Source organism: Neophocaena asiaeorientalis, unplaced genomic scaffold (assembly GCF_003031525.2).
Source record: "Neophocaena asiaeorientalis asiaeorientalis breed wild unplaced genomic scaffold, Neophocaena_asiaeorientalis_V1.1 scaffold175, whole genome shotgun sequence".
Lineage (NCBI taxonomy): Eukaryota > Metazoa > Chordata > Mammalia > Artiodactyla > Phocoenidae > Neophocaena > Neophocaena asiaeorientalis.
Genome location: NW_020175390.1, coordinates 1,543,692 through 1,563,151, shown reverse-complemented (window position 1 = coordinate 1,563,151; position 19,460 = coordinate 1,543,692). Strand labels below are relative to the sequence as shown.

General features: G+C 34.3%; 1 pseudogene; it reads left to right on the top strand.

Moving 5' to 3' along the window:
• The first annotated feature begins 8,722 nt into the window (after window positions 1–8,722).
• Window positions 8,723–19,460, top strand: part of LOC112413727 (protein lin-28 homolog A pseudogene) — a 33,053-nt pseudogene continuing 22,315 nt past the window's right edge.

Genomic DNA, 19,460 nt, shown 5'->3' with positions numbered 1-19,460 from the left:
ATATATATTAGGACCATGAGCATGCAAAGCTGTGGTATTTCCTAGTGGAATAAACTTTTTTTTTCTTTTTTGGAATAAACTTTTGATCATTAAGACACAACCCATTTTTCCCTCTAGTTAAATTTCTCCTTAACATCTTCTTGATCAGGTATTTTAAGAGTTAAACCATCTTTGATTAATGTCCATGAGCTATATTTCTCCATTCTATTAATTTCTCATTTTTCTTATCTTTTAGTAAAGTTGGTCTCTAATAAATTACATATGGTTGGGTAATGTTTTATATTCCCTCAGGAAAGCTTTGTCAATTTAATTGGATAATTTATTTCATTGAATAGGATGTAATGACTTATGTATCTGAGTAATACTATCTTTTATTTGCCCCACTTGTACCATACTTCTTTTTAATCTTCTTTCTTTTGGATTTTTAAAAATTGCATTTCAGTTCTATATGATTTTGTAGTTATACATTCTTTTACTTTTCTTAATGAGGTTAATTATAGATTATAACATGCATCTATGAGTTTTTTTAACTTCCTGAAAAATTGAAAGATATTAGAACATCTTAACTGTTTTCCATTCCCTCACTGAATATGCTATTATTGTTTTCTGTTACATCTATCTATATATATGCATATGTTTATATGTGTATGCATCTCTGTATATTTGTGTAATGTTATGTAAGTATAATTAAACTCCATAAAGTTTTGACAGTAGTATTCATTTAGAAGTGCCACATCTTAGAGTTTCTATTCCTCTTTATTCCTTCCTGTGTCTCAAAATTTCAATGTTAAATTATTTTTCTTCTGCCTAAAAGTCAACCTTTAAAAATGGTAGTATGAGGGCTTTCCTGGTGGCGCAGTGGTTGGGGGTCTGCCTGCCGATGCAGGGGACGCAGGTTCGTGCTCCGGTCCGGGAGGATGCCACGTGCCCTGGAGTCGCTGGGTCCGTGAGCCATGGCTGCTGGGCCTGTGCATCCGGAGCCTGTGCTTTGCGGTGAGAGAGGCTATAGCAGTGAGAGGGTCACATACTGAAAAAAAAAATATATATATATATATATATGTATATATACATATACATATATATATATATAGTAATATGAGACTAAAGATGACAAATGTTCTTTTTTTGTCTATTTCTTTATTTAAAAAAATCTTTTTTAATATCTTTATTGGAATATAATTGCTTTACAGTTTTGTGTTAGTTTCTGCTGTATAACAGAGTGAATCAGCTATATGTATGTATATATCACCATATCCCCTTCCTCTTACATCTCCCTCCCACCCTCCCTAACCCACCCCTCAGGTGGTCACAAAGCACCGAGCTGATCTCCCTGTGCTATGAAGCTGCTTCACACTAGCTATATATTTTACATTTGGCAGCGTATATATGTCCACACTGCTCTCTCATTTCATCTCAGCTTACCCTTCCCCCTCCCCATGTCCTCAAAACCATTCTCTATGTCTGCATCTTTATTCCTGTCCTTCCTCTAGGTTCTTCAGAACTTTTTTTTTTTTTAGATTCCATATATATGTTTTAGCATACGGTATCTATTTTTCTCTTTCTGACTTACTTCACTCTGTATGACAGAATCTAGGTGCATCCACCTCACTACAAATAACTCAATTTCGTTTCTTTTTATGGCCGAGTAATATTCCATTGTTATATATGTACCATACCTTCTTTATCCATTCATGTGTCAATGGACACTTAGGTTGCTTCCATGTCCTGGCTATTGTAAATAGTGCTGCAACAGGGAGATCAGCTCGGTGCTTTGTGACCGCCTGGAGGGGTGGGATAGGGAGGGTGGGAAGGAGGGAGATGCAAGAGGGAAGAGATATGGGAACATATGTATATGTATAATTGATTCACTTTGTTATAAAGCAGAAGCTAACACACCATTGTAAAACAATTTTACTCTAATAAAGATGTAAAAAAAATAAAATAAAAAAATAAGTAGTGCTGCAATGAATACTGTGGTACATGTCTGTTTTTGATTTATGGTGTTCTCAGGGTATATGCCCAGTGGAGGGATTGCTGGGTCATATGATAATTCTATTTTTAGTTTTTTAAGGAACCTCCATGTTATTCTCCATAGTGGCTGTATCAATTTACATTCTCCCCAACAGTGCAAGAGGGTTCCCTTTTCTCCACACCCTCTCCAGCATTTATTGTTTGTAGATTTCTTGATGATGGCCATTCTGACTGGTGTGAGGTGATACCTCATTGTGGTTTTGATGTGCATTTCTCTAATGATTAGTGTTGTTGAGCATCCTTTCATGTGTTTGCTGGCAATCTGTATATCTTCTCTGGAGATATGTCTGTTTAGATCCTTTGCCCATTTTTGGATTGGGTTGTTTGTTTTTTTGATATTGAGCTGCATGAGCTGCTTGTATATTATGGAGAATAATCCTTTGTCATCTGCTGCATTTGCAAAGATTTTCTCCCATTCTGAGGGTTGTCTTTTCATCTTGTTTATGGTTTCCTTTGCTGTGCAAAAGCTTTTAAGTTTCATTAGGTCCCATTTGTTTATATTTCTTTTTATTTCCAGTTCTCTAGGAAGTGAGTCAAAAAGAATCTTGCTGTGATTTCTGTCATAGAGTGTTCTGCCTATGTTTTCCTCTAAGAGTTTGTTAGTGTCTGGTCTTCCATTTAGGTCTTTAATCCATTTTGAGTTTATTTTTATGTATGGTGTTAGGGAGTGTTCTAATTTCATTCTTTTAAATGTAGTTGTCCAGTTTTTCCAGCATCACTTATTGAAGAGGCTGTCTTTTCTCCATTCTATATTCTTGCCTCCTTTATCAAAGATAAGGTGTCCATATGTGCATGTCTTTATCTCTGGGCTTTCTATCCTGTTACATTAATCTCTATTTCTGCTTTTGTGTCACTACCATACTGCCTTGATTACTGTAGATTTGTAGTATAGTCTGAATTCAGGGAGCCTGATTCCTCCAGCTCTGTTCAGCCAGTCTATGTCTTTTTGTTGGAGCATTTAATCCATTTATATTTAAGGTAATTATAGATATGTATGTTCCTATTGCCATTTTCTTAATTGTTTTTGGTGTGTTTTTGCAGGTCTTTCCCTTCTCTTGTGTTTCCTGCCTAGAGAAGTTACCTTAGCGTTTGTTGTAAAGCTGGTTTGGTGGTGCTGAATTCTCTTACCTCTTACTTGTCTGTAAAAGTTTTAATTTCTCCATTGAAAATGAATGAGATCCTTGCTGGGTAGAGTAGTCTTGGTTGTAGGTTTTTCCCTTTCAGCATTTTACATATGTCCTGCCACTCCCTTCTGGCTTGCAGAGTTTCTGCTGAAAGATCATCTGTTAACCTTATGTGGATTCCTTTGTATGTTATTTGTTGTTTTTCCCTTGCTGCTTTTAATATTTGTTCTTTGTATTTAATTTTTGATAGTTTGTGTCTTGCCACGTTTCTCTTTGGATTTATCCTGTATGTGACTCTCTGAGCTTCCTGTACTTGACTATTTCCTTACCCATGTTAAGGGAAGTTTTCAACTATAATCTCTTCAAACATTTTCTCAGACCCTTTCTTTTTCTTTTCTTCTCCTGGGACACCTATAATTCGAATGTTGGTGCATTTAATATTGTCCCAGAGGACTCTGAGACTGTCCTCAGTTCTTTTCATTCTTTTTTCTTTATTCTGCTCTGGGGTAGTTATTTCCACTATTTTATCTTCCAGATCACTTATCCGTTCTTCTGCCTCAGTTATTCTGCTATTGATTCCTTCTAGAGAATTTTAAATTTCACTTATTGTGTTGTTCATCATTGTTTGTTTGCTCTTTAGTTCTTCTAGTTCTTGTTACATGTTTCTTGTATTTTATCCATTCTATTTCCAAGATTTTGGATCATCTTTACTATCATTACTGTGAATTCTTTTTCAGGTAGATTGCCTATTTCTTCTTCATTTGTTTGGTCTTGTGGGTTTTTACCTTGCTCCTTCATCTGCTGCATATTTCTCTGTCTTCTCATTTTGTTTAACTTACTGTGTTTGGGGTCTCCTTTTCACAGGCTGCAAGTTCGTAGGTCCCATTGTTTTTGGCATCTGTAACCAGTGGGTGAGGTTGATTTAGTGGCTTGTGTAGGCTTCCTGGTGGAGGCGACTGGTGCCTGTGTTCTGGTGGGTGTGGCTGGATCTTGTCTTTCTGGTGGGGAGGGCCACATCCTGTGGTGTGTTTTGGGGTGTCTGTGAAGTTAGTATGATTTTAGGCAGCCTCTCTGCTAATGGGTGGTGTTGTGTTCCTGTCTTACTAGTTGTTTGACATGGGGCATCCAGCAGTGGAGCTTGCTGGCTGTTGGGTAGACCTAGGTCTTAGAGTTGAGGTGAGGATCTCTGGGCGAGCTCTCACTGATTGATATTAAGTGGGGCCAGAATGTCTCTGGTGGTGGTCCAATGTCCTGAACTTCACTCTCCCACCTCAGAGTCTTAGGGCTAACACCAGATCAGAGCACCGAGACCCTGTCAGCCACATGGCTCAGGGTCGTGAAATAAAAGATTCATTTTTTAAAAAATTTAATGCTATGTGAGTCTGGAATTTTGGAGAAGTTTGTTTTGAAATATGTTTTCTTTGTTTGGGAGGATGAAATTATATGGATATATACAGTTTTCAATTTATGTTATTCATTCATAAGTCAAGTTAATATTTTTTAAAACAAAAGCAAAATCAATCCTGCATTATTATTCATTATTTGATATTTTAAAGATAAAAAGTTTCATTTATGAAAGAGTTTTGCAAACTGTTATGAAAGTTGGAATGATTGGGCATTTGAAACCAAGAATATTTAAGAATTAAGTTAAAATAAGCCCAAGAGAATGCCATCAAAAGTCCAATATTATTAGAATAGTTGTAAAGGTCATACAGGTCTGCTATTAATTTTACTGGTATTCATTATGTAGCATCTGAAAAAGTAATTTTTCTGTAAAATTTTACTCTTTTTACATTAAATTAACTTGAAGCTAAAAATATATTTCTACATTTAAATATGGGATTTTACACTTCATTTTTTAAGTAATCATATAAAAGTCCTGAAAAAAACACTTATTCTAATTTTAAAAGGTGTACACCTACATATATTCCTGAACATTCTTTTTTTTTTTTTTGCTGTACGTGGGCCTCTCACTGTTGTGGCCTCTCCCTTTGTGGAGCACAGGCTCCGGATGTGTAGGCTCAGCGGCCATGGTTCACGGGCCCAGCCACTCCGTGGCATGTGGGATCTTCCCAGATCGGGGCACGAACCCATGTCCCCTGCATTGGTGGACTCTCAGCCACTGTGCCACCAGGGAAGCCCCCTGAACATTCTTATAATGATAAAATCTTGATTGTCATAGGAAAGTCTAAGCATATTTTAATAGTCCATGGAAGTTATCAGATGTGTAAGTACATGTTATCAAGTAATATTTGATATGTAGGATACAAAAAATGTTGCTGGAAACTTTTTCACTCTGATTTTTTAAAAATCCTATTTTAGTCTAGCTAGTACAACAATGACATTTCACTTTACACCTTTCCCTTTAATACAAGGTATGTCTTGCCTTCTCTGTTTATAATATTTATAAATATTTTCTTTCTAGCACTATTTTAGGAAATAAATTTAACTGCCAGCTTGGTAATACATTATTTATTAATACTTTTTTCTTTTAGAATAGTTTTAGGTTCACAGCAAAATTTAAGGGAAGGTAGAGAGATTTCTCACATACCCCCTAACCTAACACATGCATACTCTTCCCCATTATCAGCATCACTCATCAGAGTTGTAGATATGTTACAATTGGTAAAGCTACATTGATACATCATAATCTGGCAAAACCATAGTCAACCTTAGGGCTCACTCTAGTTGCTGTACAATTCTTTGGGTTTGGACAAACATATAATGACATAGATCCATCATTATGGTATCACACAGAGTATTTTCACTGCCCTAAAAATCCTCTGTGCTTTGCCTATTCATCTCTCCCTCTACCCAGTCCCTAGCAAACACTGATCTTTTTTACCTTCTCCATAGTTTTGCCTTTTCCAGAATGTCATATTGTTGTAATCATACAATATGTAGCTTTTCAGACTGGCTTCCTACACTTATGAATATTATGTATATTATATGGTATTATAATATATAATAGTATATATTATGTAATTTATAATATATACTATATATAATATATATATTATATACTATATATATATACAATATTATATATCAGTAATATACATAGGCATAAGTAATATGCATTTAAGATTCTTCCTGTCTTTTTATGGTTTGATAGCTCACTTCTTTTTAGCATTGAATAATATTCTATTGTCTGAGTGTACCACTGTTTTTTTATCCATTCATCTACTGAAGGACATCTTGATTGCATCCAAGTTTTTGGCAATCATGAATAAAGTTGGGTTAAACATCCTTGTGTAGGTTTTTGTGTGAAAATACTTTTTCAACTCTTTGGGTAAATACCAACGAGTACAATTGCTGGATCATATGGTAAGAGTATGTTAGTTTTGTAAGAATCTAGCACACTGTCTTCCAAAATGGCTGTATTATTTTGCATTTCCACCAGCAATGAATGAGAGTTCCTGTTGCTCCACATCTTCACTATCATTTGGTGTTGTCAGTGTTCTGGATTTTGGCCATTCTAATAGGTGTGTAATGATATCTCATTGCTGTTTTAATTTTCATTTTTCTTGATGACATATGATGTGGAGCATATTTGCTTATGCTTATTTTCAGTGAGGTGTCTGTTAAAGTCTTTGTCTCATTTTTGGTCCTATGGTTTATTTTTTTATTATTGAGTTTTAAGAGTTCTTTGTATATTCTGGATAACAGTTCTTTACCAGATGTATCTTTTGCAAATATTGTCTCCCAGTCTGTAGCTAGTGTCTCATTCTCTTGACATTGTCTTTTGCAGAGTAGAAGTTTTTAATTTAGTGGAATCCAGCTTATCAATTATTTCTTTTATGGATTATTCCCTTTGGTGTTGTATCTAAAATGTCATTGTCAAATCCAAGGTCATCTAGGCTTCTTTCTATGTTACCTTCTCCAGCTTTTATAGTTTTGCCATTACAGGGCAGTCTGTGATCATTTTGAGTTAATTTTTGTGAAGGACACTAATATAAATTGTATTGTGTTTTCAATTTTAGATTCCACTTGTTTATTGCTGCTTTTTAGGAAAGCAATGAACTATGTATATTAACTTTGTATCCTACAAACTTGCTACACTTGCCTACTTCCAGGAGATGTTTTTGTCTATTTTCTCAGATTTTTCTACATAGACAAGCATGTCAGTGATTTGTTCAGTGGAGTGAGTGATTCAGTGATATCTGAAGAAATCTCACAGCTGCACCTTTCTCTAGAAAATGTACTAACTCTTACTAATTTGCAACTACATAAAGGGGAGCTGTTTTGTCCAAAAGATTATGCTGATGTGTGTGTGTGTGTCTTACCAAGGCATCCAGAGTACTTGCCACTTCCTCTGATCAGGTTTAATTAATATTATATCATAAATATAGAGGATCAATGTGATGTTCTGCAGAATATCTAAGTGTTGTAAGTATGGTGTAAGATAAACCATAAATATACTAAGGGGCCTACCACAGATGTGATATTTCAGGAGTTTTAGTATTTTTGTGGCATGCTGGGATATCCCTTGCAAAGTTAAAGACAAGATAGGACAATCAGTACTTCCTACCACTTTAAAAGAAACACAACACATGGTAGACTTCCTTGAGGTTTGCAGGCAGTATATTTAATGCTTGCAAGAAAACTCTGAAACTAAGATCTATTTATCAGGTTACATGAAGGGTTGCTTATTTTGAATATGGTTCTGAGCATGAAAGGTCTCTGCTGCAAGTCGACACTACAGCCTTGCCACTCAGGCCATGTGAATAAACTGATCCCAAGGTATGAGAGGTATATGTGGTAAGAAGTGAGGCTGGTGAAACCAATGACAAGGCCTAATAAAGAGATTCACACACTGATCCTTAGAGTTCTGGCACAAAGACCTGCCATCTCCAGAAGATAATTATGCACCATTTGAAAAGTATCTCCTTGCAAGAAACTTTACATCAATATACCAAGCAGTCAGGATTGACCACTAAGTTTAAGTTCAGGTGAGCCCAGAAGGCTATAGACTAGAAGTGGTCAATCTAGAACTGGGTTCAAGGGGTCCAGAAGGCACATGTAAACTGCACAAAAGATGATCAAACTCCCATGTTATTTTCCACTATTGTGCTGCTAATTTTTTGTCAAATGACATCTATGACCTTACTGGGATTTCCTATACCTAGCTGATGGAGAATAGAAAAGCCCAAGGTTAATGCAAGGATAAATTAGCTTAGTATGGGTGTGCATGTTATGGTCTGCTTATGTTCTATAGTACTAAGCAAGCTTGGCCCTGAAAGACTGTGGTGAAGGGTGTATTCTCAGTAGGCAGAGTTTGGGCAGTGTTACTGATCATCCACTTTGTATAGAAAGAGAATTGTCCTGAGGAAAGTATATACAAGAGGCATGTGGATGGACCTATAAGACACAAAATATACTGTGTGAATATTTGCATCAAGAGACAATTCCCTTCAGAGAGCATCAACTTCAGAAGAGGCATTAAACCACCAAGTGCACAAGACACCTTATTAAATTAAGTGTCATTAAATGTCAGCCAGTCTTCCTCACTGGGCATCCCAGTGCTTATGCCATAGATCATGAATGGAACAGCCATGGTAGTATAGATGGAGGTCCAGCAGCTCGCAATCTTAAACCAGCTTGATGTCGTTCTTGCTGGTGCTGAGTATCTGACCTGTCAGTACCAGAGAACAATGCTGAGTCCACAGTACAGCACAATCCCTCAAGTAGGAGGACCAGTTATTTGGTGGCAATTTGGTTACAATGAACTCCTTAGAATCTGGAAAGGCCAATGACTTATCTTGAATTGTCACTCACTCTAGAAATAGTTTTGCTTTCTACTTGTGCTGTGGTTCAGCCAGCTCCACTACTTAAATACATACTAATGTGGGATCTCCTATAAAATATCCTCAAACTAAAGATTCCTAACAGCAAAAGTACTGCAGCAGCATGCACATGACCATGGTTCAGCCACAAACTTCACGGTCCTGAAGCTGTTTGTCTGATAAAGCAGGTTCACAGCCTCTTGAAGAAACAGCTGAAATGCCAACTTGAAGACAAATCTCTGAAAGGATGAGATGCTGTCATTCAGTATGTGGAATAATCATTAAAGCAATGGCTGTGATACAGTGTGTTGTTTCCAATAGATGGAGTACATGGGTCTGGAAATGAAAGAATGGAAGTAGCAGTGGTTCCACTCACCAGCATTCCAGTGACTAATTTGTGCTTCCTGTCTCCTCTAGACTCTTTGAATGTAGAGTAGGTCACTTCCACAAGGAAATACACTAAGATTTTAACTAGGCTTAAAGCTATAACTGCTGCCTGGTGTCTTTGGGCTCTTTATAGAAGTTGATCAGCTGGTTCAGAAGGAAGCTACTATACTACCAAAGGTAATTAACTGTGACTACCAAAGGTAATTAACTGTGACCATCATGAGGGCTGCTGTTTCCATAACAAGGGCAGGGCAAAAGGTACATGGCAGTCAGGAGATCCTGTGGGTATTTCTTGGTACTTCTCTGCTTAACTTTAATTGTAAATGGGTCAGTAAATAGACACACCTGATAAATACACAGTAACCAAGGCTCAGAATCCTTAGGGATCAGAATTTCCACTATGCAACCACAAAGACCAGTAGAAGTACTAGTTAAATGTAAGAGGGGTCTTGATTGGGTAGCAGAAAAACTAGATGATACGTATCAATTACAGCCTTAGACCAACTGCAGCAGCATGTGCTGCAGTTCATTGCAATAACTTTTCTATTGTAAAACTTCTCTTAAGTTGTGACCAACCTTTAGCCTGGATGAAATGAACTAAATGTGAGAAGGAAGCAGATTTGAGCAGTACAATGCATTGACCATGGTGGAGACTAATGATGTTGCCTTTAGATCACTTTTATTAGGACAGTGTATCCTAGCTGTTTTAAGGGTTGTCTGTTACTGGTTCATAGCTTCCTTCCTTTCAAAGGTTTACTGTTGTCCAAATAAAATAGGTTATGCTTGCTGCAGGGGGCAACTACAGTCAATGATTGGTTGACAGGGGTACTTAACGTCTTCCTCTTGCCTCAAGCTGAGGCCAATTTGTTGGACTCTTCATGCTCTGGGACATCTCATGAAATCAGACTGAAGCTACTCCCCTGCTATGATCTCATCCAACTTTTGCCCTCTTCTGTTTATTTCACTCACTTTCTCCTGAGATGAAGAGAGAATTCCTTCAAAAAAACCATGTGCAACTAAAACCCTGTATCAGTTTCTGTTTCCAGGAAAGCCAAATTAAGACACTTTGTGACCATGAGATTTTAAATTAAAAGTACGAATTTTTCAGCTTTCTCAGTTGTAATCTATTAAAGGTACAGTTGACCCTTGAACAATGTGGGAGTTAAGGGTCCTAACCCTGGCGAAGTTGAAAATCTGAGTATAACTTTACAGTAGGCCCTCTGTATCTATATCTGTGGTTCTGCATCTGCAGGTTCAACTAGCCCTGGGTCATGTAGTACTGTAGTACATATATACTGAAAACAATCCACATATAAGTGACTCCACACAGCTCAAACCTGTGCTGTTCAAGGGTCAACTGTATATGTTCCTGCCATTGCCACTCTGTAATTCCTAATATCCTGCCTTCGGTCAGCTGAGTAGTTGAATGTTGCAATAATGGTGTCTTCTATATGTTATTGTATCACACAGTACAATTTTCAAGTGCTGAGAAGAGAGTTAATTTGCTTGGCTCTGATGTGGAATATATATTCTGGCCTTTTTCTAACTGTATCTTGTACCACTGGTTCAGGCGTTTATAGAATAGGGTTCTTGTACACCTGATCTCATGTCACTTCTGTAGACCACAGTCCAGGCTCCCAGGACTTTGGACTTCTTACCACAAAACTGAGCTCATCTCTAGGTCTGGCATTGGCTTTGTCCCAAAATGTGTTGCCTTGAGGGCAGATCATGGTACTGGTGAGTTAATTCCTAGGCCTGAGAGAAAGTTATGCAGCTGCTCCTTTGGAAGGTGCTAAAATGTGAGGTGCGGATGTCCACAAAGGCAAGTGCAAAGCCCCTTGTCATATATGGTACAGACCCAGAGGCACTGAGGCTCAGGGTGCTGGCTCTCCTCATATCATGATGTTCCAGGACAGAATTCTTGGAAGTGAGGATTGGAAAATCACACCTGACCTTTCAATGACTGTAAAGATATGTTTTCAAGGTAGGAGAATTGAACATTATTTATTAATGGCTTTAGCTTGTTTAGATATTTTAATTATTTAATCAAATATATATGGATCTTATACTCTTGCAAATGTTAGGTTGGACTTAGTATTGCAATCATTAGTTTAGACCATAATTTGTATATTTGAACCCAGGTAACATACTTGTATAATGAACATTACAATATGTTCAAGTATTCCACATGCGCGACTTTTCCCTTTGTTCATCTTCTTTATCTACACATTTTTTATACTTACATGCCTGAATTGTGAAATGCACATTAACTCATCTCTTTAACAAATACATTTCATTTTATTCAATAATATCCCCACTACTAACCTCATTATGTCTATTTGTATTATTTCTCTGTTTTTGACATAGTTTGTAACACCTCTCCATTTTGTATCATATGAGAACCTTATTAATATTCCATTTACTTGCTCTTCTAAAATTCTTAATTAAAATGTTAAACAGGATATTAAATCAGATGGAGGCAAAGAATGACCTCTGTGACAGACCAGAAGACAACTTCCTCAATGTAATATTGCTATTTATCATGTTTCTTGATATATTACTTCAGATAGTTTTCTGTGACTGTGAAATCAATTTAATATTTTCTTAAAATACAGTTTTGCTTTAAAACTTTATTTATGGATCTCAAGGTCATCATTACAACCTGCAAGAAATAGACTTCTTCCATTTTATAAAAATCATTAAATAAATGTTGTATGATGAATACTTGTCTTAATCAGGATTCAATTTAAGAAGTGTTTTGTTTTTCGAAACACTATCATGAGCCATAATTAATGTAGAAAACATAGACTTCTGGTTTAGTATATTTAAAAAATGGGATTTTTGTAGGAAAATATGAAAACCTTGTAGGAATTTGTTCAACACATGTCTATTATGTTCATTCTTTCCTTCTAAGCTCACTGTATTAGGGCACTGAGGCTTTTACTTAACAAACAGAGACTTACTTAACATTTTTAAAAATGGCTGAATAAAACTCACTCACTAACTCAGAAGAAACTTGGAAGATTCTGACACTCATTCAATATAATGTGGAAATCATCATCTCAAAACAGTGGAAAAATTTGAATTGTCTCATGTGTTCATATACGAATTTACTTGAACCACTCACTCCACTGAACAAAACGTACATTGAAGGCATATTGTCCTCCTTATTTAAAAAATATCTCAACTAAGTATTCTATTTTTTTTTAACACCACAAGAGGAGTGGTTTAGGGATGCCACATTTTCTGGTTGTTAGTTTTTCTTTAAATATAATTTGGGGTCATAGGGTACCTAACAACCATTTTTTTACACATTCCAATGTATATTACTACTTTAATATCCCTAAAATATATCAGTTAAACATCCTAACGTGTACAAAATACATTTAAAGGGACAGGGATCAGAATAAAAATGTTAAAAGGCACCCCATAATAATCAACATCTTGAAACATTTACTTAAAATTATTTAATTAAACATTTGCAAAATATAATTATATAATTAAAATGAATGCAATTAAAATAAGTTTTAAGTAAACCATAAAACCTATAAAATTTGAATAATTATAAAACATAGAACACGTATTTTGGAGATTATTGGAGATTATGAATACACATCTTTTCAAAAGCTTACGCCTAGTATTATGGAACACCATTACCATTCCCCATTTAAACCTATGATATATGAAGCTTTTAAAAGTGAATAATGGACACAATAGTGAATAATAAAGGACAATGTTCCTGCCCTCATAGGCCAAAATGGGCAAAATTTTACAAACTAATGAATATTATGAGAATTCCAGAGAGTGAGAGTATTGGAAATATAAGCAGTATAATTGGAGAGGATGTGATTGAGGGACTGAGGGAGTTTGTTTATTTAAGAGGATTAGGAAAACAGATACTTCATCATGATTTTCACCAAACTTCTGGAATTTAATGAGTTGTATGTGTATATCTTACAATGAATGAATCCACTATCTTATAAGAAACTTCAAATTGGGCCCCCAGAACAGAGGAAGAGCCTCCAGAACTCTACGGTGATTTATGCAGAAATGTTTCAGCACTTGTCAGAGAACAGAACTAATTTGAGTTATTTTAGTAATTTAAGTTGTGAAAGCTTATTTTACACAATGAAAAGTAGGTAGTATGATACTGACTATGATGATAATTAAGTCTACGTTGAAGTATAGGTTAAGATACTATCTTCTCTGTGTCTATCATTATATGCAAGGTAATATTGTATACATATTTATAACATTTCCTTCTCTGTGTTTAACTATTATAAACATAAATAACTTTTTCAATTTCATCTTAACTCTATTAAATGTCTTCATTCAGTGAATAGTATCTATAAAAATATATGTGTGAAAAGAAATAAATTGAAAATAGGTATCATAGTAAAAACAAGCAGAATTGCAATAACAATATAAGATATAGTATAAAAGTATCCCTCAGCATCTTCTCTTTATTTTTGATATATCTATCTTTTGTCACAAAAATAAGAAATTATGTAATAATGATTTACATTTTGTATATCAAAAGTGGAACCTTAAAAAAAGGTAGGTATCTACATTTCAAACTTATTGGGTCCAAAATATTTTGTCAACCCCATTACACTCCTTAAATTAGGTGCCTAATTAAAGTCACAGACATTCTGTCCAGGGCTTCAGAGTGTGCCAGTTATTCTTCCAAATAGATGCCAGTTGTTGAATTATAGATTTGTGCTGTGGAAAATTATTATGTTAGTGGTAGTCATATATTCATTGTCTTTATGTCTAAATGGAAAAACTGAAGGCTATTATACATATTAAAGTAGGGTGGAAGAAATTATAGAACTTGACCATTCTCTTTTAAAACCAATATTTACTTCATCTTTTTATTGTGTGAATATAGCACCCATAGACTGTATCTGGCATCTAAATGTCAATTTAACCTTCAGGCTTTGCAAATTTCATCCACATTAAACTATATATTGTAAGTGCAGAATGTCACAGAGTCTAAGTGCATGCTCTAGATCTTTACTTATAATCACTCTGCTGTTAGAAAAAAATAGTTAATATTACAATGTTTATATTCTGGACACCTAGGGCATAAATAAATTTTATTTCTTAGATGAGTCACTTAAGAAATGAGCTTGTTCAGGAAATACTGGTTTCAAGTCTATGAAAAAGGAAAAAGAAATGTTTGGAAGGGAATCAGGGTATGGAAAGATCAAAATGAAAGTTCACACTAAATGATGCATCTTTTCATTCAAGTAAATGTCAGCTATCAGTTTCAGAGCACTGTCCTGATTTTTAAGAATAAAGCCACGAATACAGTGGAGAATATGATGAAAATCAAGATCATAAAACTTTGGGAATTAATAAAATTCTTCATTGCAGAAAAGAGGGTGATTTCTTTTAGCACACAGGACGTAGGGGTCATTTTCAGAGGCTGTCTTTGGAAAGGTAGCACTTTAAGTGGCATTTCATTCTGTAATATTAAAAAGCAATTTTTATAGACCAGTTTTTCTTTTATCTGAAGTCAAGTGGAATGTAGAAATAGTTCTACAAAATATTCAGAGAAGAAATATTCTTTTACCTCTTTACCTTTGGGGTAGGCACCCAAAGAGTTTTATTGATCTAAAACCCAGGAGCAATTTGATGGTCCCTAATTAGAGAAGTACAACTGAAACAACTGAACAATAAAAAAAGGTTACTAAGCTACCCTTTACTCCGAAATCATATGGCAGGTTTCCTGCAGGTAATCTGTATTATAAACCATCAGCATCAGATAGTAAGTTGTACAGGCACTGGGTGTGTAGAAATCTTGCCTGACATGTTTGGATTTTATTTCTGATGCTTCCAGAAATGATATTTTACATCATTTGCAATCCTCATGGAAGCATTGATGTTTTAGATAATTTTGATCTAATAAAAATGTTTTGTAATTCATTTGGTTCATTTTAATTATTGGATAATCTTTTTTTTTTACTTTATTATTTTAATCAAATTAATGGCAAAACAAAGCAAACTTGAAGATTGAAATGCACTTTGTAATCAAGGGTTATCACAGAAAACACATAAGCTTTATATAAGAAAAATTCCCAGAGTAATTACTTTTATTAGAACACATTTGCTTTTGGAGTAAACACAGTTTAAAAATCTAAAAATAACATTACATTATGTTTCAACTTAATTTAACATAAAATTTAATATAATTTTAAAAGAGGATGGACTAGTTTATAATTATTACATTTTAACAACATGATCCTACTTGGACCCAAATGTATACAATTCCTGATTAATGCTATCAATTTAGGATATTGATGGGTGTTCGTATTAATATCCCAACTCCAAATGGTTTGAACAGTAAGACATTCATTAGTCTACTTCAAAATCTGAAGGTATGACTATTTAAAGGTAGGTTAATTAAGAGACATAAAAAAAGACATCCATCCACTACACAGGATTTTTTTCATCCTCTACTCTGCCTTCCTCAGCAGTTTGACTTTTGTGCGAAGGAAGAAAATTTCCCCAGAGATCCCCCTGTAGATTCCACCTTGTGTCCTTTGACCAGAATGGCATTATTATATGTCCACTTTTAAATGAACTACTAGCACCCAGAAAGGAATGACCATGATTATTTTTACCTAATGAAAATTAATCACTACCCTTGGGGAGGATGGGGGGAAAGGGTGTGGACAAAGGAAGGGGGCCTCCATAGAAGAAAGGAAACAAGTACTAAGCGATAACGAAGTGTATTTTTCACACCAGTGATACTGGGAACAGTTGGTTTATTAGAAGAAACTTTGTGAATCAGTAAACTGATTTGACCCCTCCTGCAAACCAAAAGGAAGGAAGAGAGAGAGAATTATTCAAAATGAGGAGATTACATGTATTTTCTCCAGAAAAGATAGCCTAGCATTGATTTTTAAAAGCTAGCTGGTCCCAGAAAGTAGGGCAGGATTTGAAGATATTTTTAATAATATTCTGTCTGTCATGAATTTGAAAAAAGACAGTACTAAAATATATTTGAGTGATTTGAGCAGTGCTGACATGCCTCCTACTTTTTACTTTAAATGATGACTATCTTTTTTAACCTTTGATTTTAAGTCTTTAAGAGAAACATTTTATATTTACATGGTATATTCAATTTAGGGTTCAAGAAACAGTCCATAAATTGATTTACTAACTATAGACCATGTTCTGCACTTAATTATTCACCATTATATTCCTCTTTGGAGTCTTAGGACAAAAAAATGTAGTTTCTCCCAATACTGAAATAAATTGTCATGTCGGCTGGGCTATTTGGAAGCTATTCAATTGTATAAATTAACACTCAGTAACAGCTTAGAATTGCTCGCAAACATTTTAACTATAGAAACACATAAAAACTCCCTTGCTGATATCTAACTAGGGAGAAGTAAGAGAGGAGAGGAAAGGAGAAGCCAGGAGGGGAAGAGAAGTGAGGGGAGGAAAGGGAAAGGGAGGGCAGAAGAAGAAAAGAAATCAAGAAGTGTCTTAAGAAAAGTGAATAAGAAGTATTTTAATCTATTTTTAAAAGTTCAATGCACTTAAATTAACTACTTTACTTAGAAAAAATCAAGTATGCCACTTTTCTTGTGAATTAAGCTAATTACAGAGCCCCAAAATGTATTTAAAAGGAACTGTCAATTTTGGATTAGAAACACATAATATTCATTATTATAATACTACATCCTTCATCTTTATTCAAGTAATTTCCTGTACTTTTTAATGTGGGCAATAAATTCTAATACAATGGAGCCTCTGAGATTAAAATAAGATCCTATAGTGTTTGAACCAATCAGAAACAAAATCAAATATTACCTCAGATTTAACACAGTTGTGATTTTAAGAAGAGGCAGTGAAAGACTCAGTTCTTAGTAGGCAGAACTTAGTTTGAATGTGCTGCTTGTTCTGCTAAAAAAAAATTTTGTTTTTGATGTTGTTTAACAAATCTAAATTTCATTTATTTAGCTGAAGAATAACAATAGTAAAGCATATCTTTGTTAAATCATCTAGATGTACATATATATGTATTGTACACGAGAGAATGTGAGACTGAATATGTGTGTGTTTCTTGTACAGAGGTTTGTATATATACAAATAAACATAAAAATTTAATTCAAAATATGTTATTTTAAAACTGAAATCAGTGTGATTTATATTCATCAGTACCTTTATATTTCTGTCTATTTTCAGTAGTACCTAATAATTTTATAAAGCCTTTTACAGAATATGAAAAATGAATTCAAAATTTATTTTAAGCTTAACTAATATTATCTGAAATTTTCTATATACATACCAAAAAAACCCAAAAAACAAAAAACTAGTACTCAAGAAGAACAAACTAGAAACAAGCAGTTTAAAATGATAAACTATTTTACATAGTTCCAGTTTGCATGGGAAAAAAAATCAATTATTTTTAACTTCAATTTCTAACATGGTTAAGATACATTTAGGAAAATCTAAGAAGTTAGACATATAGTGACTTAATATTCATTTACATTCAATTATAGTATAAATTTGAAAATAACAAAATCAAAACCATGCTAGTATGTTTGCCGTACGTGTGAGAATTTGTAAGTAATATTTCTGGATTTAGATAGCATTAGAATCGATTAAATACTAAATATAAATACCTGTGTTGGAAAAGTTTTTTTTTTTAAATATTAGTTAAAATGTAGAGAACTTGCTTCATAATCATTGTAATTTATCCAGGCAACATGTACAAACAATATGGGCATACATTGTTTATTGATGATTTTAAATAACTCGATTTGAAATTCAGATAATTTAAGTGGAAAACAGCCATTGGCTCAACATTCTTTTATTAAAATGGTGGACATAATGACCAACCCCTGAACTGTCAGCTTCTTGTTGCCTGGTTGTTACACTACTATATGCAAAGGCTCCCCTCTGAATTGCATGTGTAGGTATCTGGTTTAAGCTTATTATTTATAAGTTTGGTTTATAAGTTTGGTAAACATATGCATAAGCTCTGAATTTATTTTTATACTATAGGCCAATTTGAAGCGTCCGAGCCCTATAAGTATGTCCTATAAGTATAATAATTTGTGTATATTAATAAGCCCATGTACCTGAATAATACAATCTGAAACTTTGAATTAAAATCTTGTTTACCAGTAGAGAGGCAAATTCTAGCCTCATTTAGCCATTGGCTTACTAGACATGTGACTCCAAATCTTAAAACCAGAGAAAGCTGAGAAAACTGTATCGTCCTAGTGCCACATTTCAATGACTGAGTAATAAACTCACTTTGTTTACACTGATATGATGCACTTGAAAAACATGAACACATTTCATATAATCGATAAGTATACCATATGTTTTAGTGAAAATTATCAATAGTTTTCCTGAGATTCAGTTATTCATTCATACAATACATACATAATCAATGCCATATTTGTCAGATATTGTGACATAACAATGAGATACATAGTAATTATTACAGTATTTATTTGCTGATTTTACAGAGTGAGATAGCATCTTGACCAGCTTCACAAAAATAGCATGTACCCAGAAGTGGAACACAGATTTTTTTCCCATCATAGCCAGCAGGATACTTATGTTCCATTTCAGAAACACTGTCTTTAATGAAGATTGAGGAAACATCACTATCATATCAGCACATTTTTAAATGCCCACAATATAAGTGTGGAAATACCTTATTGTCTCTGTAATATAACCCTTTTTCAAATGCTTACAGTATTATTATCACGCTTATAGGAAACTGTAATCATATGTTGCTTTTCACTGTAACTATTCTCTCATAAGTATATGTTTTATTTCACCAAAGCTACAGGTTATCATACTGATAAAATAATGTGTTAATACAAAGTTAGAATTGAGAACTATTCTTTCAAAGACTCTGGTGGGCACTGATTTTTTTTAAAAGGAAATAATAATAAATCAAGAGGGCAGGAAGAAACTTTGAGAGGTGATAGATATGTTTACAGTATAGATTGTGTTGATGGTTTTATGGGTATATATACTTATCTCCAAACTCATCAAGCTGTGTAAACATTAAAAATGTACAACTTTTTGTAATTAATCATATCTCAATAAAGTGGTTAAAAAATTGTTCTTATTCTATTTATCACTTATGGCC